The sequence below is a fragment of the Dunckerocampus dactyliophorus genome, chromosome 15 (genome assembly GCF_027744805.1).
Source record: "Dunckerocampus dactyliophorus isolate RoL2022-P2 chromosome 15, RoL_Ddac_1.1, whole genome shotgun sequence".
NCBI lineage: Eukaryota > Metazoa > Chordata > Actinopteri > Syngnathiformes > Syngnathidae > Dunckerocampus > Dunckerocampus dactyliophorus.
In genome coordinates, this window is record NC_072833.1 from 28,011,727 (window position 1) to 28,036,773 (window position 25,047).

Consider the following 25,047-nt stretch of genomic DNA (forward strand, 5'->3'; position numbering starts at 1 on the left):
TGTGCTTACTCATATCCAGTGCCAGATTGTCCCTTTGCTACACCCTGTTCAGCTCCTTCCAGCTTGTTCTTGTGCATTGTGTTTTGGCTTTCTGACCCTCGCTCGGCTCACCTGTAAGTACCTACCTGCCTGCTTGACGTCTTCAGCAGTAGCTGTATTTTTGGTACTTCTGCTAGTTTTTGTTAGCAGCTCTTTTCGTTACTTGTCTGTATTTTTCCCTGCTCAGCTCACCTTGCAAGCAGTGTCTTTTGTTACCATTTCCCGCGACTAGGTCCGGATGTATTTTTGTTGTACTTTGTTTCTTGTGTTGTTTTTGATACCCTTTTGTTATCCATTTTTGTATTAAAGACTTTTTCTGTTTCACTTATTCGACTGCATTTTGGATTCCTGTCTCACGGCCTTGGCCGTTCATAACACCGTGCTCCCAACACTTGATGGAAATCCCAAACTAATAAGGCAGGTTGTCTTTGCACTTCATTTCTTCTTTATTGCATTCATGGAAATGTTTTGTCCTTGTTCTATATCACTGTGTAATTGTAAACATATATTTCTATTATAATATTTCTTCTCTAGACAGCGGATTGTGGTCCATGCAGGAGTGGATGGATTCAGCAGGCTTATCGTTTACATTGATGCAGCTACAAACAACACATCCATGACTGTTCTGGACAGTTTCATGTTGGCTGTTGCTCAGTATGGCTTACCATCCCGTGTAAGATCTGATAAGGTAAAAAGTATTGCATTAATAAAACAAACATCTTCTGTATTGAGATGACAAGTGTTATCCAAAACCTGTGAAAAGTACAACATTGTGCATGTGTCTGTTTTACTCATCGATATACTAATTCCCCAAAGGCTGGGGAAGATGTCGCTGTTGCCCATTCCATGGTGAGCCATCGAGGAACAGGCAGGCATTCCCACATCACTGGACGTAGTGTGCAGTACCAAAGGTCATGTACGACTGCGGGACTAATTGCAGTCATGGTCAGCAGATATGTTTGGAAATGGTGAAGAGTAAATCCCTCTTGTATACATTAATTTGCAACATTTGAACTAATCATGTTTGTTGGCCAATCAACAGAATGGAAAGATCATGGAGGGATGTGTATGGAAATGTCCTGGACTTGTTCCATTCACTCTTTCACACATTGGAATTGGAAGGGTTTGTAGAACTGGAGTTGTTTGCTCTCCAGTGGATCTATGTTCCACAGCTTCAGCAGCACCTTCAGGCTTCAAGGAAGCCTGGAATCACCACAGCTTGAGGACAGAGAGAGGGCGGCCCCCCATGCAACTGTGGCTTAGTCAGCCATGTGACGGAAATGATGCTGAGCCACTTCAGGTACTTCAGTCCCTGGTCGTGCTTGTGTGTGGATAGCAGAAGTTTCACATAGCAAGAGAAGGTTCCAGTGTGTATGTGTGAGTTCACTTGCCAGGAAAACGTTTTGTGATTGAAAATGTATACAGTAGGTCTGTTTCATAATTCACTGAATGTGTCAAAGCATATGGAAGTAATACCACCTCCAACTATACTCACACACTACTAGGAGAAGCTACTGTAGATATCAAATACATGCAATGTGTCCTGGAAAGAGTCCACTATTCACACAAAGCTGGGAACATTCAGCTTTTGGATAAAATTCCAGAATGCACCTAAACTGAAGCACAACCTTTACAGGTGACCTTAATTTGACCTTTTTAACTTTGTCCAACTGTTCAAAGTTTCAGAACTTATTGAATAACGTGCTGTTGTCTATCAAGGTGGTTAGGTGCAAAAATCACAAGATCCATGAAATGAATCCATGAATTGACCACTGAATGTTGTCATTCAGTCATCGTGTGTTTTTTGTGTACTTCATGTTCATTGCTTAAACATTTCACTTTAAGGAATGCACATTTGTCATAAAATAACTTGCTTTAAATGATGATTTCTCTTCAGTTTGCTGATGATTATGGCATAGACTGGACAGGACCTCACCAGCCGTACCCAGACGGTGTCACTGTACCCGATGCACAGCTGACACAGGCTGACATTGCATCATTAGCTGATCCCAACATTCCTTTTTCTGCAGCACTGCAGGCATCCGTGGATGCAGTGAATATTATTACGACATTTTTCAACCAATGTAGGCAATTGACTACCATAATCATAACATAAACAACACCTTTTATAAAGACTAATATTGCAAATTCCACCTGATGACATGTTTGGTGATTGATATGACAACCTGTGGATTTATAATAAATGCAGAGCTAAAATAAATTCTGTTCATGAGTTGGAAATAAAGGCATGGCAAAGGAAGACAGAGCTGTTTTATTGCACTTCAACAATTCTTAAGATGTGACATTCTTCACTTTAACATTCTTAGAAGCACTAACACATTTTTTGGAAAAACAACAATCACAGGAGGACTGAAAATCCTCATTTTTTTAAACGTTTTTTTTGTAAGTCTTAACGAACCCTAAACCCTGAGACTTTAAGCAAGTCCAAAACCTGTTGGACCAGAAGTGAGTGCTGAGTTGAGAGCCTCACAAAAAGCATCCTAAGCGCTGCAGTGTGATGGCAGCCCAAGAGTCTCCATGCAGGTGCTGGATTGTGGCATTTGTCCATGCAGCTCTTTTGGAGGAATTTCCCACCCATGCCAGAAGTTCAGAAGTTCCTGGAGACATCGCGAGGAAGCTAAGACGTGGCATTTGAGACATGGTAAGTTCAAGTACCGTACATATATCAGGCACAAGTTCTACCACCTGTGCAACTGGATGTCCAGGAAATACAATTACAAAAAGGCACACGTGAGCTGTACATGACCTTTTGACATTTGTAAATGAAGACAATAATCAGCCCATTAATTGTAAAGTTAAAAACCATTTCAAAAGTGTTAATAGATGTGGAATTAGATGACGTTGCATAAAAGCCGTTCCATTCAGTGACAAGATGAAAATACATCAATCATACAATCATGGTTTAAGATGGAAGAATGGATGTGTAACTTTACATTTACCTTTAATAAGGCACGCAAATCATATTTACTTTTAGTATCGTCTGGATGAAAAAGTCAATTCTTCTTAAAAGCCAATTGTCTTAGATGTGCAAAGCCAAGGTGACCTTGAGGGGTTATCACAAATGAAAAGGTGTTTGAAAACGTATTCTCTTAGAAATCCAGAGATACGACACTTTTCCTCCAGACTTGTGTCATCCATGTCATCATCGCTGTCACACTCCGCTGGCCAAGTGGTACGTTCCAGAAGTAGCTGTACAGTGACAAATAGAAATCACAGTTCTGCAATAAGCGTGTATGGAGATGAACGCGTGTTAAACTCATGAGTAGCCGTACACGTACCTTTGGTGAGTACACCACAGCACAGCTTCTTGGCAACACCAACGCCAGGGTGTCTGTCTTTTAGTCACGTGATCCAAAACATGACTTTCTTTCAGTCCTTTTCGGAGCTGTTTGATTGGACCTTGTGACCTGGAAATAACCTATGAAAAGAAACACCAATTATTCCAAGACATGTTTGTACCACCTCATAGCTTCCATGTTGTACTTCACATGCACATGACTATTTCTGTGTTGAATATTTTATTGATTCATTTTGGGGGTGAATTTACTTGACAATTTATGGGTCATTACAAAAGAGCTGTCAGAAATTGCTAATACATTCTGGTAAAAGCTAAAGAGTTTTAAAAATGACTCAAATACAATGGCCAAAACAAACGAGGAAGTCGAACAAATATATTATTTACAGCATGAAAAAGAATCTTTTCAGTCAGCCGTCTCCTGTTTTCTTCTGTGACGCCAATACTCGTACTACAATGTTGTTATACGAGATCACTCGTACTACAAGCCCGGTCACACCGCCTGAACTTTGCTGGAGCGTTCCTGGAGCGGTAACCGTTCACCACCGTTTAACAGAAGTTGGCCCCCTTTAAGGCAACGCCGTATCCGCTCGGCCACCGCTGATGGTCCCTCCTACCACTCCGAAAGTTTTGAGCTGAACAAAAGATTGCGAGCGGTGAGGAGCAGGCAATTTTCCACCACGGCAATGTTCATCACGGCTCCAGCAACGCCCAGTCAAAGTCTGGCGCCGCTCGACGCAAGTTCGTGGACGCTTGGGTCCGCTAGGCCAGAATTTCAAGATTCAAGAGATTCAAGAGATTTTTATTGTCATATGCATAGTACAACAGCAGTTCTACTATGCAATGAAAATGTTATTCTGTTCATTCTCCCAAGAAAAGAAAGAAAACACAAGAATGAATAAGAACATAAGAAACATAAATACTATAAATTAAGCAACAACAACAGAAGAGATTAATACAGATGAATAATACAAATAAATAAATAAATAAATAAATAAAGTGCTATGAGTGTGTGCGTGTGTTGCGTGCGGCGTGTGTGAGTGCTTCGTTGAGAAGCCTGATGGCCTGTGGGTAAAAGCTGTTTGCCAGCCTTGTGGTCCTGGACTTCAAACTCCTGTAGCGTCTGCCTGACGGTAGGAGTGTGAATAATGAGTGTTGTGGATGTGTGCTGTCCTTGATGAGGTTGTGTGTTCTTCGTAGGACTCTAGTTTTATAAATGTCTTGCAGTGAGGGGAGGGCTGCCCCAACAATGTTCTGTGAGGTCTTGATCACCCGCTGGAGTGCCTTCCTATCACGTGTTGTACAGTTACCGTACCAAACAGTGATGGAGGCGGTAAGGACACTTTCCATAGTGCATCTGTAGAAGCAACTCAGGATTGTGGTGGACATGCCAAATTTCCTCAGTTTTCTCAGGAAGTACAGTCTCCTTTGGGACTTCTTCAGAATTTGTTGGGTGTTGTGAGACCAGGTGAGGTCCTCGCTGATGTGTGTGCCAAGGAACTTGAAGGTTTTCACCCTCTCCACCTCAGTCTCATCAATAAACAGGGGTCTATGCAAATTTGGCTATAATTGGCTAATTGATGGACTTTCTTCTTCTTTTTGAAATTGCTTAGTACCTTTACACATGTTGATTTGAGATGAAAGAGTTGGCAAGCATTTATGAAGTAAAAACATTTTTTTTCCCGGCCGTGAGCCTGAAAATAGGGGTGCGGTTTATACACCGTGATTTACAGTATGTAAAAATTAATGAACGAATTTCTAAAATAGAATTATAAAAAGTGGCCCTCTGAGGATAACCATAATTGCGATGTGGCCCGTGGTCAAAACGAGTTTGACGCCCCTGGTCTACACCATCAATTTGTATTTGCTGGTACGTTTCCTTTTTACACTTACCAAATAGCATTACTTTAGTTTTACTGAGGTTCAGGGATAGTCTGTTTTCATCAAAGCATCTTTTTAGTAGAGTTAGTTCATCTGTGATTTGTTGTACTAGCTCTGGTGTGCTGTCTCCAGAACATAATGCGCTTGTATCGTCTGCTAATAATACTAGCTTTAGGTCTCTTGGGACTTTACAGTTGTCATTTATATCCTAGGATTGATCCCTGGGGTACGCTGCATGATATGTTTAACCCCTTGGACGTATATTCTCCTAGCTTCACATATTGGGCAAGCTTGATGTTGTAATTTTGCCGTTAAGTTTGTAATTTGGAGGAAATAACATTGGGCCTCATTCACGAACATCTTCTTAAAAGTCTTCTTAAGAAGTGTACTTAAGAAGGCGCGGGTTGGAAACTGCGCCACATTCAGGACACGTTCTTAAGTAGGGATAATCGTTGGCACCGGTGTTCTTAGGTTGATGAATGCCAACTGCGATGCCCGTGCATGTGAGCCCTAATTTGCATAGGTCACCGCCTATTATTTCCTATATAAGGTAAAAAATGTGCCGTGCGCAACAGGCAGCTGGAGGCGGAGATGGCAACGCGCAAGGGCAAGACTGAGGAGCAGCTGGACAACAAACGAAAGATAAACGTTCAATTCTACTGAAATAGAGGTGCTTTTACAAGGAGTGAGCGAACACAAGACCACCTTATTTTCACGTGTATCCACCGGTCATCAGGCCATCCAAAAAGAGTCGGCATGGAGCACCATTGCAGGAAACATAAATGCCGTTTCCACGGAGAAACGCACCACCGCAGAGGTTAAAAAGAAGTGGTTTGACTTAAAATAGACTAAAAAAAAAGATTGGACTGCACCGGAGGGATCTGGAGGAAACGGGAGGTGGGCCATCAATCAGAAACCAAACCATTTCGGAAACTCTAGAAAATATTTACACAATCATGATGGAAAAATAAAGTCAAAATACATAGTTTGTGTGTGACAATGTATTTTTTCTGTGGTTACATTTGATTAGACGCTGCCTAATTAATACAGCAGCCCCGTGCTCTGGCTCAAGACGTGGCTGGGGGCGCATGTCGTTATCTGGGGGTGCTACGTGCGCAATAGACACACCACGTTTCATTGCGATGTTATTCTGATGATCCTGCACACCTGCAAGAACAGAGAGGGAAGCCTGAAGCCTGAAGCGGGACATCAAATATTGGTGGCTTTCAGCAAATAAATCTAATGGTCCCTTTACATTCTCTCTCTGCGCAGCGCACGTCCAGCCAGCTACTTTTTTTTTTATTAATTGGGATTTGAATATATATTTATCCATGGAGTATATTTGAGTTGTTTTGATGATAAATAATTGTTGGGATATTTTATTTGCACTACATTTTTTGGGATCAGGTTGCAAAATCCATCATGAGGGCGATTGCGCATTGAAAGTGCAAGCTTTGCTTGTGCGTAAGAGTCCTCCTGAGCGTTCGTAGAATTTGTTCTTAGATCTAAGAACTGGGAGTTAAGAACACGTTTCATGAATGCCAAAAATCTTCGTAAGAAGGCTTTAAGAACACGTGTGCGTAAGAACGTTTCCAAAATATGCATCAGAAAACTGTTTTTTCGGGCTCCAAATGCAAAATTTTCCCTGCTCTGGGAGGGGGACACACCCTCCCCCTGTTCGGTCGCTTCGCTCACCTCGCAAAAGGTCCGTTCACTCAGATTTTTTAACCCCCAGAAAAATATCTGGTTACGGGCCTGAATTATGTGGTGTTTAGATTGTGATTCCAATTCCACCTACTGTATGCTACATGTGTCTGTCATCGACAACAAATTGTACTATGTAAAACTCTGCTGAAAATTCAAAGCATGAACCTTATTAAAGAAGGATTTGGAGTCACAATGGCTTAATTTAGCAAGCAGCCCCTTTTGTGTCGCTCGCTACTTTCTCTTCACCCCCCTCTCGTCTTTGCATCTGTTATCACTCTCCCAATCTATGGTTTTTATGCTGCACCTTTTGATTTTTATTATTATTATTATTTTTTTTTTACTTTAGAATATACACAGTATTATAACATAAACTTAAATCCATCCATCCATCCATTTTCTATACTGCTTTTCCTCATTAGGGTCACGGGGGCATGCTGGAGCCTATCCCAGCTGACTTCGGGCGACAGGCGGGGTACACCCTGGACTGGTCGCCAGCCAATTGCAGTATATTAGACTGCAAAGCTTACAGCACCTGGTATTCCCAGGCAGTCTCCCATCCAAGTACTAACCAGGCCCGACCCTGCTTAAAAAGTGTCTGTGTGGATAGCCCCTCGGTTGTCTTTATAAGTTAATGTTTACATTGTCAGTTGTCTGTGGTGTCAGGAGTGATAGGAGTAGCACTGGCTGTGATATCTTTATGTATCTTTTTTCAAATATATTATGTCATATTTTGTCATTTCCTTCGTCATCCATGAAAGCAGACCTGCTATGTTTGTGGGGTAGTATTAATATTGGGTCGATACTTTTCACTTTACTTTCACAAACGTCACCGCACACACACAAACATAGAGAGCGTAACTTTTATACTCAAGGCATATTGTTATTCCATTCCATGTACTTCCATTTTGACTGCAAAGCAGACCACAACATTTGCCTGTTAGTTCATACATACTACTGCTGATACATGCTGGTTTGAATATGTTTTAAGTACTAATTTCAACACAAGTCAGTGGCTCTGTATAAAGATTTAAAGCTATTTTTAAATGACCAGAAGTCTTGAACTATCCCAATTATTTCAAGCATAAGATATTATTCTTTCTCCCAATTTGTTTTCGCTGTTCTGTCCAGGGGCCATTGTTGACAACCACATGCTTTCTATTAGCCTGTGAAACCAAAGACCTTATGATACAAACAAAATCTGAATACATGCGGAAAACGAGACATGCATGGATGTAGACGACCACTATGTATCCCACCGGGCATCTTTTGGATTTTTGACGATCACGGACACGATGGCGATGCCGCGCTGGACTGGAACTTTACTGAATTTCTTACCTGTAAATAAGGCGGTACTTCAACCCACTATTAAAAGCATAAGGTTATTAAAATGTTGATGCAAACACACACGCACACATTCCATTCCATTTTCCTCCGCTTTCCCCCGGGTCGCGGGGGCAGCAGTCATAGTAGAGAAGCCCAGACTTCTCGGTCCCCGACCACCTCCTCCAGCTCCACCGGGAGGACACCAAGGCGTTCCCAGGCCAGTGGTGAGACATAATCCCTCCAGCGTGTCCTAGGTCTGACCTGGGACCTTCTCTCAGCTGCGAATGCCCGAAACACCTCACCAGGGAGGCGTCCGGGAGGCATCCAGACTAGATGCCCGAGCCACCTCAGCTGGCTTCTCTTGATTTGAAGGAGCAGCGGCTCTACTCTGAGCTCCTCCCGGATGACCGAGCTTCTCACCCTATCTCTTAGGGTGAGTCCCGCCACCCTACGAAGAAAACTCATTTCAGCCGCTTGTATACGCGATCTCGTTCTTTCGGTCACGACCCAAAGCTCATGACCATAGGTGAGGGTGGGAACAATAGATCGAACGGTAAATTGAGAGCTTTGCCTTCCGGCTCAGCTCTCTCTTCACCACGACGGTCTGGTACAGCAACCGCATTACTGCAGATGCTGCGCCGATCCGCCTATCGACCTCACGCTCCAACCTTCCTTCACTCGTGAACAAGACCCCGAGATACTTGAACTCCTCCACCTGGGGCAGGACCTCATTCCCAACCCGGAGGGAGCAATCCACCCTTTTCCGACTGAGAACCATGGCCTCGGATTTGGAGGTGCTGAGTCTCATCCCAGAAGCTTCACACTCAGATGCAAACCGTCCCAGTAAACGCTGCAGGTCACAGCCCGATGAGGCCATCAGGACCATGTCGTCTGCAAATAGCAGAGATGAGATCCTAGTGCCCCCGAACTGGACTCCCTCGACACCTTAGCTGCGCCTAGAAATTCTGTCCATGAAAATTATGAACAGAATCGGTGACAAAGGGCAGCCTTGACAGAGGCCAACGTTCACCGGAAACAGGCTTGACTTACTGCTGGCAATGTGAACCAGGCTCCTGCTCCGGTTGTACAAGAACCGAATGGCACATAGTAGCGCGCCACCAATCCCATATCCGCGGAGCACCCCCCACAGGACACCGCGAGGGACACGGTCGAACGCCTTTTCCAGGTCCACAAAGCACATGCAGACCGGTTGGGCAAACTCCCAAGTACCCTCCAGTACCTTTGCAAGGGTGTAGAGCTGGTGCATTGTTCCACATTGCACCTCCTGTAGCCGAGGTTCGATTAAGGGTCATACCCTTCTCTCCAGCACCCTGGAATAGACTTTCCCAGGGCGACTGAGGATTGTGATCCCCCTTGTTTAATCCCTAGTTACCTAGGCGGTGCAGGACCCTTGCTCCCTCGTGTAAGAAGCAGGCGCACCTGCCTACCTGACTACTCCGTTTAAAGGGTTACGGTCTCTCCCGTAGAGGGAAGAGAGACCTCTAAGTCAGGGGTGAGAGGAACTCACCTAGGTATTAACAGCCTCGGTAGTGCAGAGGCGGCCCCACTGCATCCGAGCCGCGCAAGACCAGAGTAACCCAAGGTTGGTCGTACGAGACGTCGGACCCTCTGCTTTTACGACTGCTTCCTCTCTTAATGGATAGTTGCTCTTGGTAAGGACCTGGGGTTATTTACTCATCTATCAGCAATCAAAGGGACCCGTCTTTACTAAGTTACCAGAACAACCTCAAAGGAATCTGTCTGTAACACACTGCTTACTCTTTTACCTTCAGAGAAGATACTGGGTGACAACTCTTAATGAAAGAGTGAAAAGCTTTATTAGGAAAGTTAGCAAGGGCATTGAAGCAGGTACTCGATTAACTATAAGGATATACTGTACTCAATGTCAGACTAGCCGCAATGAGCTCCACTCACATATACCTAGATAGAAAGAAGTGCAAGGCCGCAGGCCAGTGCCTCAGTCCTACCTACCCCGATGATGAAGCCAGTAGTGAAGACAAAAAGTCTAGTGAGGATGAGTTCGCTTCTTGGGGATAAGTCTAGTTGATGCGGGTCAGGCGTCGGGTGATCAGGCCTTCGACTTTCCCTGGTTGTCCTGACGGCTCTAGGTTGCTCCCGAGAGCGGCAAAGCTGGGGACCGCTGCTGTGACTGGTTCCGTGCTCACTCAGGCTCAGCTCTTCCCTCGGTAGCGCCGCAGACAGAATCTTCAGTTGGTGTCTCAGGTTCATCTGAAAGACGGAGTCTTCTCCTTCTGCTGGGCAGACGAGTTGAGTCCAATATTCCTTCAGGAGTCCCAGAGCTGTGTCGAGAGCCTTGGAGCTTCGGAGATGCGATCCCTTGGTGAATCGCCTGGAACCAGCTTCGATTGTTGAGTGCGTCCTCTTTTTATGCTGTATTCAGTCTCCGCCTGCTCATGGGAGTGTCCGTTCATTACCTCTATCTAAGAACTCCCAGAGGAGTGTCTTTCCCAGAATAGCTTGTACTTTCCCCGACCGCGCTGATTCAGCATGACTCATCCCCTTGGTTGAACTTGTGTCCTTGTTTGACCCGTCCTGGACTGCCATATTTGGTCATCATCCTGTCCTGAGATGAACTCAGTGGGTGACCGCAGATGACTCCTTAGGTGTCCTCAGCTGAACTCCTAAGGATGTCCTTATATGGGTTGCCTGGCTTCGCCATTGTACTGCAATGACTATGACCCCTAGTGGCCTTTCACCAGACTACCGAGACTTAATGTTCTACTTTGTGGCTTAACGATTATGGAGGAGCTCACATTGGCGTCAGTTATCTTATAATCATTACCATTTTAACATCAAAACATGTTATTTTTAACATCACAACATGTTATTTTAACCTTCAGTTCAGCACCAACATCGGAACATGACATTCAACTTGTAAAACATTAACACTTGTTTTCATACAACCTTAGACATCACCCTGTTGTTCTGTTTGACATTCTCAAGGCCATAGGACTATATGCTTCTGTTAAATCATGTTACTGAATAATACTGATTATAACATTATAATATAAGTGCTTTCAGCATTGCGATAGTTATGCAAGTATCCTTATTGACGTGTATTGCAATGGTGTGTGTGTTTGTCCCTATAAAAGCACATGTATACTAACATGAGGTACCAACTAACTTGTGTATTATATGGTTACATTCCTAAAAGCGACAGAGTTTTTAAGCATGCTAGACTGTGCTTTGTTCCTTGATTATTACAAGTACTTTTGGTATAAAAGTTGGCCTTTTAAGAGGTGTTGTACCTAGGTCACTCACATAGTTGGAACACACCCTCCAGCCACGCTTCTTGAAAAGGGGGACCACCACCCTAGTCTGTCAATCTAGAGGTACTGTTCCCGACTTCCACGCAATGTTGAAGAGACGTGTCAGCCAAGACAGTCCCTCAACATCCAGAGCCTTGAAGAATTCGGGGCAAAACTCGTCCACCCCCGGAGCTTTGCCACTGGGGAGCGTTTTGACTACCCCAGATACCTCAGCCACGGTGATGGAACTGTCTGCGTTCGTGTCCTCAGCCTCTGCTTCCTCTATGGAAGGTATGTCAGTGGGATTGAGAAGGGCCTCAAAGTCTTCCTTTCACCGCCCAACTATATCCTATATCCCCACTGTAAACAGTGTGGGCCGGGCACTACTTCCCTTTTCTGAGGAACCGGATGGTTTGCCAGAACCTCTTCGAGGCCGACCAAAAGTCGTGTTCCATGGCCTCCTCCCACACCCGAGTTTTTGCCTCGACCATCGCCGAAGCCGCGTGCCGCTTGGCCTGCGGGTACCTATCAGCTGCTTCAGGAGTCCCGCAAGCCAACCATGTTCGATAGGACTCCTTCTTCAGCTTGACGGCAGCCCTGACCTCTGGTGTCCACCATCGGTTTTGGGGCTTGCTGCCACGACAGGCACCGACCATCTTGCGGCCGTATCTCCGATCAGCTGCCTCAGCAATGGAGGCACGGAATAGAGCCCATTCGGACTCAATATCGGCGAAGCTCTGCCGGAGGTGAGAACTGAGGACTCGACGAACAGGAGACTCTGCCAAACGTACCCAGCACACCCTCACTACACGTTTGGGTCTCCCGGGTCTGTCCGGCATCCTCCCCTGCCATCTAATCCAACTCATCACCAGGTGGTGATCAGCTGACAGCTTAGCCCCTCTCTTTACCCGTGTATCCAGAACATGCGGACAGAGGTCTGACTACAAAGTCCATCATAGACCTGCGGCCCTAGAGTGTTCTGGTGCCATGTGCACTTATAGACATCCTAATGCTCGAACATGGTGTTTGTGATGGACAAACTGTGGTTTGCACAGAAGTCCAACAACATCACACCGCACGGGTTCAGATCGGGGAGGCCGTTCCTCCCAATCACGCCCCTCCAGGTCACACTGTCATTGCCCACATGGGCGTTGAAGTCTCCCAGCAAAATGACGGAGTCACCAGTTGGGGTGCTCTCCAGCACCCCTCTGATGGACTCCAAGAAGGCTGGGTACTCTGAACTGCTGTTGGGCGTGTACGCACAAATGACAGTCAGGACCCTTTCCCTGAAGGCGTAGGGAAATGACCCTCTTGTTAACCGGGGATGACTCCAACACAGAGGCACCGAGCCGGGGGGCTATTAATAAGCCCACACTAGCACGCCGCCTCTCCCCAGCATCAACTCCAGAGTAGAACAAGGTCCAGCCCCTCTTGAGGAGTTTGCATCCAGAACCCAAACTGTGGGTCGAGGAGTGTCCGACTATATCTAGTCGGAATGTCTCAACCTCTCTCACAAGTTCGGGCTCCATCCCCGCCAGAGAAGTGACATTTCATGTCCCAAGAACCAGATTTGGCCGCCGAAGACCAGGTCGCCCAGGCGCCAGCCCTCGACCGCCACCCAAAGCGCAATGCACCGGACCCTTATGCTTGCCCCCGCAGGTGGTGGGTCTACGGGGGGGGGATCCCGTGTGGCTTGTTCGGGCTGAGCCCGGCCGGCCCCACGGGTGAGCCCCTCCCCCAGGCCTGGCTCCAGGATGAAGCCCAGGCCTGGCTCCAGGATGAAGCCCCGGTATACCATGTCAGGGCGAGGTGCGGTCTCTCCTCGTGTATGTGTTCATAAAGGTCTTCTGAATCACTCTTGGTTTGGCCCGTCACCCAGGACCTGTTTGCCTTGGGAGACTCCTAGGATCACTCGGGCACACAAACCCCTCCACCACGGTAAGGTGGGGATTCCTGCATATGTTAATATTCTGGCTTGACTGTATGTTTATCATGTGCGTCTTGCTGACATTAGCAGAGACATAGAAATTATACACGGCTGTAAGCCGAGACATACCCCCTAAATTCTAGATGGAGTTAGATGGGTGATAACCTACGTTTGTTGCTTAATTGTTATATTTTTAACTGGATGGAAGAATAAGAGTGTTCTGAACTCTTGTTTCTATTCCAGTGTTGTATTGACAAGAATAATGCAGCCTAGAGGAGTTGGTTCGCAGACATAGCTCCACTTCCCATAGTGTACTTCTTTAGACAGCAAACTCATTGAATCAGCAGCGCCTCTGCTGGTTGTAGCCAAGTAATGCACGCCATTCTGCCCCAAGAGCTTCAAATACTGTAACAAGTCAAATAATCTAAAGTATGGATGAGGTTTTTTGATCTTGCGTTTTGAAGTCAGTTTGGTGGTACTGCATATCAGAAGTGACTTTACTGAATGGTCTTCCAAAACGTTTTTTTTTCCTAAATGAATAATATATATATATATATATATATATATATATATATATATATATATATGTATATATATATATATATATATATATATATATATATATATGTATATGTATATATATATATGTGTATATATATATGTGTATATATATGTATATATATATATATATATATACGTATATATGTGTATATATATATATATATATATATATAATACAATGGATGGATATATATACGTATATATGTGTATATATATATATATATATATATATATATAATACAATGGATGGAACTACTATAAGTCACTTTTTATATATATACAGATACAATATATATATATATATATATATATATATATATATATATATATATATATATATATACTGTATATATATACTGTATATATACATACAGTATGTGAGGCCTTCCATTGTGCTAAGAATTGGGAAATTGTAAACAAATTCAGTTTTTTAGGTTGTCTGTCATAAAGTAATAACACTTTTAGCAAAGCATACTCCAGATCCAGAAGATATAAATTATATTGTGGTGTCGCATTATTAGTACACTACGTGAGTGCAACAGTGTTCTTAAAGTATTTCTTCTGTTAGCATGAAAACCAGAAATGCAGATTTTGCAGATTTTGTATTCTTTCAAACCGCTAGAATAATGTATAAAGTTAATAACAACTCGTTACCCAAAAACCTCATACAGTATTTCTCAATCAGAGAGGAGAAATATGATCTTAGAGGAAAGTTAAACCTAAAACATTTATATGTGAGAACTACGCTGAAAAGCCACAGCATTTCCGTGTGTGGAATGAAACTATGGAAGGGATTGAGTAAGGAAGTCCAACAAAGTACTGAGATGAGCACATTCATAAACAATACAAGCAGTTGGTGTTTGCTAAATACAAGGAAGAAGAGTCTTCATCATCACAATGATGTTCTGTCAGGTTTGTTTATTGATTATAATATGTTCTAATATTCCATGGAATGCAGGAAGTGTTGTATTAGATGTGGAATAGAAGGGGGGTAGGATTAAATAAGCTCTGCTTCTTCCTACTCCTTTTGGACATGTGGAACTGTGAAAGAATGATTCATGAGATGTATTCCATTGGAACCTTCATGTTCAAATAAACTCAACCAAACCAAAGAAGTCATTGTCCCCCAGCTCCTGCACTAATTTATGGCATCGTCAGCAGTTGATGATAATAAATGCTATTTTGGCCGCCAAAGTATGCTGGGAACAGAGAAGGGCCTTCCCCCGGAACGTAGATCGACCGGTAAATTGGAAAATCTTTACAGAGAATGTTTAAGTAACTGTAGTATTTCAGATGGCCTCTCCTCACCTCAAATAATATGAATCCAATTAGCCGCACAGTGGTTTAGTGGTTAGCATGTTGGCCACACAGTCGGGAGTTTGTGGACATGTGGGTTCCAATCTTCATTTGCGTCAGATTAAGCTACTGAATTCAAATAATAACTCATGACAAAACAGAAAATTCTATTGTGTCAGAAAGGCGTTTTTAAGCAATAACTGTGAAATGAGTCACTGCAAGCCAGCAGAAGGTGCTATAGGATGGGGCAACACACACCACGTGAAAAGAACAAGCAGAAAAATATGTACAAAACATGACGAGTGTGGATGAGGTGTTCAAACCAGGCGGGTGTCTTCTTCATGTTACTTTTTTACCCACGCATTTTGACTGTGAAAACATTTATTGACAGCTGGAATGTCTCATCACCATCCCGCTGTCTTCTGCAACACTGGAGCTACATTTGCTGCCCATGGCAGGTAGTAAATACAAGCCTTGCAAGGTTGGGATATTTGATGTGGCATGATGGCCGAGGAATGTTCAAAAAAGTGCTATAAAAACATCATTTTTGTTTCTACTTTTTTAAATTCCATTTTTGAGTCACCTTTTTAATACAAATTCAGTTCTAATACAAAATACCAAACATAAATATCTGCATGATTTTAATGTTCTTATCCATTCAGTTATCGTTGAGATGACAAATGACATTTAACGCTAGTTTTAGCCAGGAAGTTGACCAGGCCCCTTGTTAAGTGTTACTCCGTTCACCGCAGACAGGTGGGGTACACCCTGGACTGGTCGCCAGCCAATCGCAGTGCGTGGGTTTTCTCCGAGTACTCCGGTTTCCTCCCACATTCCAAAAATAACCCTTTGGTGATTTCACTCTTAGAAAAATCTTAGAATTCGTTGAGTTTTTACTAGCTAAGATAAAAAAACAATCCATGTGTTAGTTTGTGTCTCCCCTCGATGGTCCCCCCACCTGAATTGCACTGCATTTGCTGGCAAAGTGACAATTCGCACCGAAAATGTGCTGAAAACCATATGGCGGCCATATCATTAGGAACACTCTCCGCTCCAGGGGAGGATTAGATTATTATTAGAGAATGCTGCAGAGAAAAAAATATCTACAACCATTCTTTGGTTCTCAGCTCAACTCAGCTTACCTGGAAGTGATGTTTTTTGCCTTTTTATCCAATCAGCGTCTTACTTTCTCGCTTATGTGACTTGCGACCTTATTTTTCGTAATATTTTGACTTTATTCTCATAAAATTACAGCTGGTTTTTTTTCCATGTTTGAGGTGTGTTTTTATTTTCCAACTATTCAACACTTCCAGTTTTTGTTTTTTTAATCAGATTTCCACACTGACTACCAACATTCTTGAGGTAGCTGAGTAACAGTCATGCGTTTTTTTTTCATATATATATTTTGATTTTATATTTACTTTTCAAATAAAATTGTTGGTGTTTTGTTTTTTACATTTTCTATATTTTTTTCCAGATTGCCCTAACTATACATTTAAATACATTTAAAAATATATATTTTTTTAATTTAATATTATACACATTATGTCAATCACATTTAATCTATTTTTGAAATAGATTGTCCCCACCTAGATGCTTATGGCAGACGAGTGGTTATGCATTTGAATAAATGATATTATTTTATTAAATAAAAAAGAGTTATATTTTCTGACAAGCCTTTAGTTATTAAAAAGTAGGTTAAACATTCAAAGTCAACATTCAGTTATTGTAACTGGCTACAATGCGATACAAGCTAGCTGCATCAAAGGTTGTGCCCTTCCAAAGATAACACATTTGATGATATTCATGATATATTATATAGTGTTGAATAATGTAGAACTTCTAGTATTTCACTCGTATTCATACCAGTGCTCCTAGCCACCGTACAGTTGGCTTTACAAGAGAAGACCAACTTAACAGCCACAGGTAAAAAGAACAATGTAAAACTGTACTTTTCACCTGACAGAATGAACTAGTGCGTTTCAAACGTCCCGTCACATATAAGAAAACATGCATTTTCCACAATAAAACACAGGACGGTAATTATTCGTCTTTTGGTGTAAATGCATATAAATGAGGAATGAAAGTGATGAACGAACATTTAAGGTTACTTTAACGGATTGGTGGCTATCTTTACTTTGACAGGTCATTTTGGCGCTAACTTGTACATTTGTGTGACAACTCAAAGCACTCGCTAAACTTCTTGACCTAAGACAAACTTAGCATTTAACTGTCATCTGTAAGTATGAATAATATCAGGTTTTATTCTTGACATTTTATTTTTAAAACACATGAATTCATGAAAAACGTGATTAAGATAGCTAGAAATGTGAGAAATAACAAAATAATCAGTCTTTAAAGAAGTCAAATTTGAGAGTGCACACAACAATACACAGTGGAAAAATGGTGTTGGGTCAGGTAAGCTAGTTCATTTACAAAAGCGTATTTTTTATTTGTTTTCATTGTTTTTTACTTTTAAAACAATTTTTTTTAATTTTACATTTTTTAAATATAAATATATTTATAATATATATTGAAATCTATTTTCTAATTTGCATATATTTGAAAAAATATCTTTTTTTACTTTTTAAAAGGGTTTCAAATGGAGTGGGGGAAAGACAAAGTAAGAGCCAAAAACGTACCACTTCCACACGAAGACAGACATCATCTGATAAATTATTGGGAGAAATGGGCATTATGGTGGATTTGTACGAGGCTTCAGATCCTACGCATGAATGTGTGTGCACGCGTGTGTGTGTGCGTGTGTGCGCATGTGTGTGCGCATGCGTTAAAAAGCTTCCTTTTTGATGGACAGACGTGTGGGACAAATCCCCATCTCACATCATCTGGTCATTTTTCCACGTTTCTCAAAGCATTCTAACATCAGCATCAGGCTACCGATTTTCCAAATCAGAATATTCCAACTTTTCCAAAACAACATCAGCAAACTCATCTGTCCTCTCCGCACGCAGCAAGGTCATGGCGTTGATTCCACATATTCTGTGGAATGCGTATTACAGAACATCTTTTTAAACATTTGACAGCTGAACATTAAAGTGAGAAAAGGGAGAACTTCTCAACGCTGAATTGAGAAAGAGTTGAATCTATTTTACTGCCAAATGCTCTGCTTTAACCCTTGCCCTTCATTACTAATGGGTGATTTGCTAATGAGCAAATGTTAATTGGTCCAACAGGGGTTGATTAGAGCCAATGGCAGACACAAACAACATGCACACATGGCCGACATGCGCCTGAGTCACAAGCACTGACACTGGTTACTTGTCAGTCTTATCCAATCCCTATGCTCTGTGGTTAAAGATGTTCATAGGCTGGGAATGAGACAGGAAACCTTTTTTGACTGTATTGCTGTGACCCTTCTGAAGTTTAAGTATAGACCAGCTTTAATGGCTTCCTTTAATGTCTTGGTGCAGGAGAGATCAATCCCTCCCCATGCCTTAATAATAAGTGCCACCTTACTGTATGTTGAAATAAGTAGAAATACCGCTACATCATGATTGTTGTTATTTTTCTTACCGATTTCTTTCAACTTGCTACTTAAAACGCGTTTCAAACCGAATAGAGTGCATTTATGAACATTGCCCGCGGTGTTGCTAACGTTAGCTTTGCCTGGTTTAGCGGTATCCATTGGAGTAAGAGGGCCAGTCCCTTTGCTGTGTGTGAAACATAAACCACATAATGAAACATCTCTGATATATTATTAAACATTCTATATTGTGACATTATATTAAAAAATCATATGTCTTATTTTTCAACTGCACGCACAGGCTGCTGATTTCAAGAGGGTTTTAGAAGGCTAAGATATCTCCTGGCAGGTTTGGTTTCTGTTTAGTGAATTTATTTGTAACATGTGGGTGGTACTACCTTACTGAGAGTGCATAGTCTGGACAGCACGTCCATGCTCGCAAATGCAGTGCAATTCAGGTGGGGGGGGCGAACACAGAAATTATCCAAAACCACAAACATACAAATACCAGTAATGCGAAAAGAGTGCTGACAAAATAACTGTAAAAAACTAATTATTATATCCTAAAAAAAAGGACTGCATTATTGCTAGACAGACAATTTGAGAACTTTCTACTGAGGCATGTGGACGAGTATGAATCCATAACATGCATATTTTTGGAATGTGTGAGGAAGTTCACTCTGGAGGTTGGTTTCAGCACCTTGGCGCATGTGTTCCATTGAACAATGGCATGAACGAGGTGAAAAAATCCGTTGAGATCAGGATCTCTTTCACAAGGGTGACCTGCCGCACCGAAAATGTGCTGAAAACCATATGGCAGCCATATCATTAGGAACACTCAGCCAGTTTAAGAAGGTCGCAGGAGATGGACCAGCTATTGCAACTTTGTTCGCTTTTAGTCTGTGTCCCCCTCGTCGCTCCCCCCACCTGAATTACACTGCATTTGCGGACAAAGTGACAATTGGCACCATAAAAATAACCAAGATTTGAACTTGGATCAGTGGATCAGTGTCCAGAGTGCCAACCATCACACCATGGAACCGGCAAGAGCAAGTATAAATCTAACAGTTATTGTTTAAAAACACGTTTCAGACCGAATAGAGTGCATATGCATCCCAACACTAAGCCTTGGGTGTCTAGTACCATTGTCACGCTTTGCTTGTCGCTCTGCTGCCGCCTGTCTGCCATTTGTCCGCAGTGCTTCTCAGCCAGCCTGGGCGGAGACTCCGGAGCGCACCTGCGGGCAATCTGCAATCTGGGACTCCTCTTAAGCGAGGCAGCAGAGACTCACCTTTGCCAGATTGTACTCCTTGATTCCCTGACTCCTTGCTACCTGCCTGTTGCCTGTTGCCTGTTACCTGCGACCGCTCAGTCTGGCCCCTGTTAGCTTACCTGTTCCCTGCTTTCTGGCTCCCATGCTTGCCTGTATTAGCTGCTCATTTTTCCTGCCTGGTTTGTCCTGCAGTGTTTTTTAGTTGTGATACTTCTAGCCTTTTTTTCCTGACAGCCTTATGCTGTCAGTGTTTTTTGTTAGCATACCTTCCTGTGGCTTTTCCTTGTTTGTACTTTTGCCCCTGTGGACTCCTTTTGTTATTAAACCTTTTTGCTTTACTAGTTTTGCTCTTGTTTTGGCGTCGAAGTCCTATTTTTTCCCGCTGTGGCATCCGCCACACGTGACAGAACAATCTGGCCAACATGCCTTAGCCTTAGCCTTAGCAGCTCCTTCAGCAGCAGACTGTTACACCCACGGTGTAAGAAGGAGAGGTTCCGCAGGTCCTTCATACCGACCGCTGTCAGGCTCTACAACACCTGCACCACCTGAACCATGTTGTAGTCAATATGCATTCTTTACACTGTACTCTTTACTTGCGTATCTTGCTTGCTGCTGTAACAAGTGAATTTCCCCGCTGTGGGATAAATAAAGTACAAATACAAATACAAATACAAATACAAATACAAATACAAATACAATACAAATACAAATGAGGAAAAGGCTTCTTGAGACGTCATCTGTACTTCTGTGAAGAAGGTGTCGGACGTTTCGCTCCTCATCTGAAGAGCTTCGTCAGCGAACTAATAAGTGCTGGTAGCCTAGGCCTTAAATACAGTAAGAGTGGGCGGAATTGGTGTGCCAACACCCTCCTCCTATTGGTTCCTTACACTAAGCCTGGGCGGAGTTGTGGTATAATCCTATCCTGCTATTAACACCTCCGATAAAAGGGAAGTGTCGCTCCCTGAATGGGGTATGAACGACTCTGATACTGGCTCGTTAGCATCTATTGTTCTGGCTCGGCCCTGGCTTCACCTCATTTGCAAGACTAAGAGCTGTGGGTTTGGGTCTCAGTAACCTGCTGAACACAGGGTCCAAATTAAACCTCAAACCACCATTCCGATTCAATGATGGGTTCTGTTGTTTGACAAAAATAGCTTCCTTTACTCCTCTTTCAAACCATCTGTTTTCTTTGGCCAAAATCTTTACCTCGCTGTCCTCAAAAGAGTGATTGGTAGCTTTAAGGTGTAGATGTACTGCTGATTGAGGACCGCTAGAATAGTCCCTGCGATGTTGATAAAGCCTTTTTTGGAGCATTTGCTTAGTTTCCCCAATGTAGTGCTCTTTGCATTCCTCATCTTTACAGTGGATGGAATAGACCACATTGCTCTGCTTTTGGTTTGGAGCCTTGTCTTTAGGATGCACTCATTTTTGTCTCAGGGTATTTACTGGTTTGAAATAGGTTGGAATTTTGTGTTGGCAACACAAAATGTTGGACAACTCGATGGACAACTCCTGTACGACTGAGAGCCTACACAGACACAAATACAAATGGATTCCGCCGACATGGAGCATTTCCACTCGGCCCTGGCGCATCAGGGCCACGAAAAGACTCTCCAAAATGTCATGGAAGCCATCTCCGTGCTCTCCGCTGGAATGGACGCTCTCAACCAGCGACTAGCCAACACCGCCTCTCTTCCGCCACCAGAGGTCGGTACAACCTCGCTTGTCACAGACACGCATCACGGCGCAGCTGCTCACGCACCTGTTCCTCATCAGCAACGAGAACCTAATATCCCTCACCCCTCTCGCTTCTCGGGGGATTCCCACTCCTGCAAACAGTTTCTACACCAGTGTTCTCTCGTGTTCGACCAACAGCCCACCACATATTCATCGGACCAATCAAAGGTAGCGTTCATCATGAGCTTACTCTCTGGTAGAGCCGCTAGAAGAAATCAAACGAGTTTTTCACCATCCCGTTCGAGGCATGGAAGCAGCAAGTCAACTCCTTGACATGAAACAGAAAGGACGCTCGGTGGCGGACTTTTCTATTGATTTCCGAATACTGGCAGTTGAGAGTGGGTATCCCGATACCGTGCTCAGAAGCATTTTTCGTAAAGCCCTTAATGCACGTATTAAGGATGAGTTAGTGGCTAAAGACAACACTACGTCCCTCGATGGCCTCATAAATTTAGCCATCGAGTTAGACAATCGCATAAAGGAGAGAGTGAGAGAGTACGCTGAGGAAGGACACCACAGCAAGATGTCGATTCCTATGAGGATACCGCCTTCGTCTACTGAGGCACTTACGCTCGAAAACAGGACTGGGGACGGCTTGGCCGCGCAGCCAGAGGACCTCATGCAGCTGGGAGGACGCCGACTCGCCGCCGAGGAAAGAGCACGTCGGCGCAAGCTGGACCTCTGCCTCTACTGCGGCAGCCCGGGGCACCGACTCCTCCGATGCCCCATCCGGCCAACTCGCCGTCAGGGATCGACTCCGGGATCTTCCGCGAAGCTCAAGCCTGGATCCAGCAGCGTCCACCCGGTATCAGAGGACAACCCTGCCATGGGTTGCTGTGAGTATACCTCCAACACAGCCACTACACCCAGGGAGGAGTCCTTCAAAAGACTGCAAATCGAGGGAATGGTAATAAATAAGGGTAAAAACATTAACATTTCCGCCCTAATTGACTCAGGCGCTGATGACTGTTTCTTGGACACGTCATTTGTGATAAAACACAACATAAGTACTATTAGGTTACCTTCCACCAAGGAGGATTTGTCCCTAGATAGGCGCTTCCTGGAGGCCGTTACACATCAAACAGAACCTCTTACACTCCATCTTTCCGACAACCATTCTGAAACCATCTGCTTCTATGTCATGCCTTCTCAGTCCGCTCCGCTAGTGTTTGGGTTAACTTGGCTCAAACTCCACAACCCTATCATTGATTGGAACAAAATGCACATCGCTAGTTGGAGCCCATTTTGTCACGCCAATTGCCTCCGGTCGGCTAGAGCTGATTTTCCTTCTTCCTTCTCTCCAGAGGAAGAAATAGACCTTACAGGAGTTCCCCGTGACTACCATGACTTAAAGCAGGTGTTTAGCAAAGACCGCGCCCAAACACTTTCTCCTCATCGCCCTTATGATTGTGCGATAGAGTTACTCCCTAACGCCACATTTCTAGCGCCAAATTATACAACATTTCCGCCCCTGAACATAAGGCTCTCAAGGACTACATCTCCTCCTCCTTAGCTGCTGGCTTGATTCGACCTTCTTCCTCACCACTTGGGGCGGGTTTTTTTTTTCGTTGCCAAGAAGGACAAGTCCTTACGGCCTTGCATCGATTACCGGGGGCTCAATAAAATTACCGTCCGCAATAGTTACTCTCTACCACTCATGGACTCAGCATTCTCCACCTTACATTCCGCACGCGTCTTTTCCAAATTAGACCTCTGCAATGCCTATCACCTGGTGCGTATTAAGGATGGAGATGAGTGGAAGACCGCGTTTAACACATCGCTGGGGCATTTAGAATATCTGGTAATGCCATTTGGTCTCACTAACGCCCCGGCGGTATTTCAGAATCTCATTAACGACGTCCTGAGCGACATGATAAATCTATTCTGCTTTGTATATCTTGACGACATACTTATCTTTTCCAGGAACATCCAAGAACACTCCACTCACGTCCGACAAGTTCTCCAGCGATTAATGGAAAATAAACTGGAAATGTGAGAAATGTGACTTTCATGTCACTTCGGTGCCATTCCTGGGGTACATTGTGGAGAAGGGTCAGCTGCGTGCCGATCCCGCTAAGATTCAGGCGGTGGTGGTTGAGTGGCCTACTCCGAAATCAAGGAAGCATTTGCAGAGATTCCTCGGGTTCGCCAATTTCTACAGGCGATTCATACGTAATTTCAGCAGCAAAGCAGGACCTCTGACTAGGCTCACATCCCCTAAGATTCCGTTTGTATGGACCCCAGAGGCCAATTCTGCGTTTAATGCACTCAAAACCTTATTCACATCCGCTCCGATTCTTGTACATCCTGATCCTAACTTACAATTTTCTGTTGAGGTTGACGCTTCCGATACGGGGGTGGAAGCCGTGCTGTCCCAGCGGTCCCCAGTCGACCAGAGACTTCACCCCTGCGCCTTCTTCTCGTGTCGCCTCACACAGGCCGAGGGAAACTACGACGTGGGCAACAGGGAGCTGCTGGCCATCGTTCTCGCGCTGCGGGAGTGCCGGCATTGGCTGGAGGGCACAGTTCATCCCTTCATAGTCATCACCGACCACAAGAACTTATCCTACCAGGTCTGTAGGTGATGGAAAAATTGAAGCGTGTTAGGAACAATGACCAGCGGGCTTGTCGGGCGTTAAGTCTCTGAGCGGTTCTGAGGATTGTTATCACGACACCAAGCTATGAGGTCCGCCACCTCACTTCTGTATGATGTTTCAACACCACCAGTGATCAGTCCGATGCCTGTAGTGTCATCCGCAAACCTAATGATGCTGGTGTTGTTCTGGGAGGCCACGCAATCGTAGGTGAAGAGCATGTAGAGGAGCAGACTCAGCACACACCCCTGTGGGGTCCCAGTGCTCACAATTCTTGAGCTGGATGTGCGATTGTGGATTCTGACTGACTGGGGCCTGCCTGTTAGAAAGTTAAACACCCAGTTACAGAGGGAGGGAGACAGGCCAAGTGTGAGGAGCTTATTTGTGAATTTGTGGGGGCTGACTGTATTAAAAGCAGAGCTATAGTCTATAAATAGCATTCTGACATATGTGTCCTGGCCCTGTAGGTGAGAAAGGGCTGTGTGGATGGCAGTGTTGACTGCATCATCCGTGGACCGGTTCTGGCGATATGCAAACTGTAGAGGGTCCACAGTTGCCGCCGGGATTCTCTTTTTGATGTGGGTCATGACTATTCTTTCAAAGCACTTCATCACAATAG

At 43.9% G+C, this 25,047-nt stretch overlaps 1 long non-coding RNA gene across 2 annotated transcripts in view; it reads right to left on the bottom strand.

The window, feature by feature from the left end:
- Nucleotides 1–2,367: 2,367 nt before the first annotated feature.
- The window catches only part of LOC129168058 (uncharacterized), a 28,473-nt gene continuing 5,793 nt past the window's right edge, over nt 2,368–25,047 (bottom strand). Inside the window, exons 2-4 of one of the 2 annotated variants that reach the window (XR_008566211.1) lie at nt 3,339–3,478; nt 3,029–3,249; nt 2,368–2,677 (exon numbers count right to left, since the gene is read on the bottom strand). This is a non-coding gene — a long non-coding RNA (uncharacterized LOC129168058). Of the gene's footprint in view, nt 3,250–3,338; nt 3,479–25,047 lie in introns of both variants that reach the window. The other variant, XR_008566210.1, reaches the window with a different exon arrangement.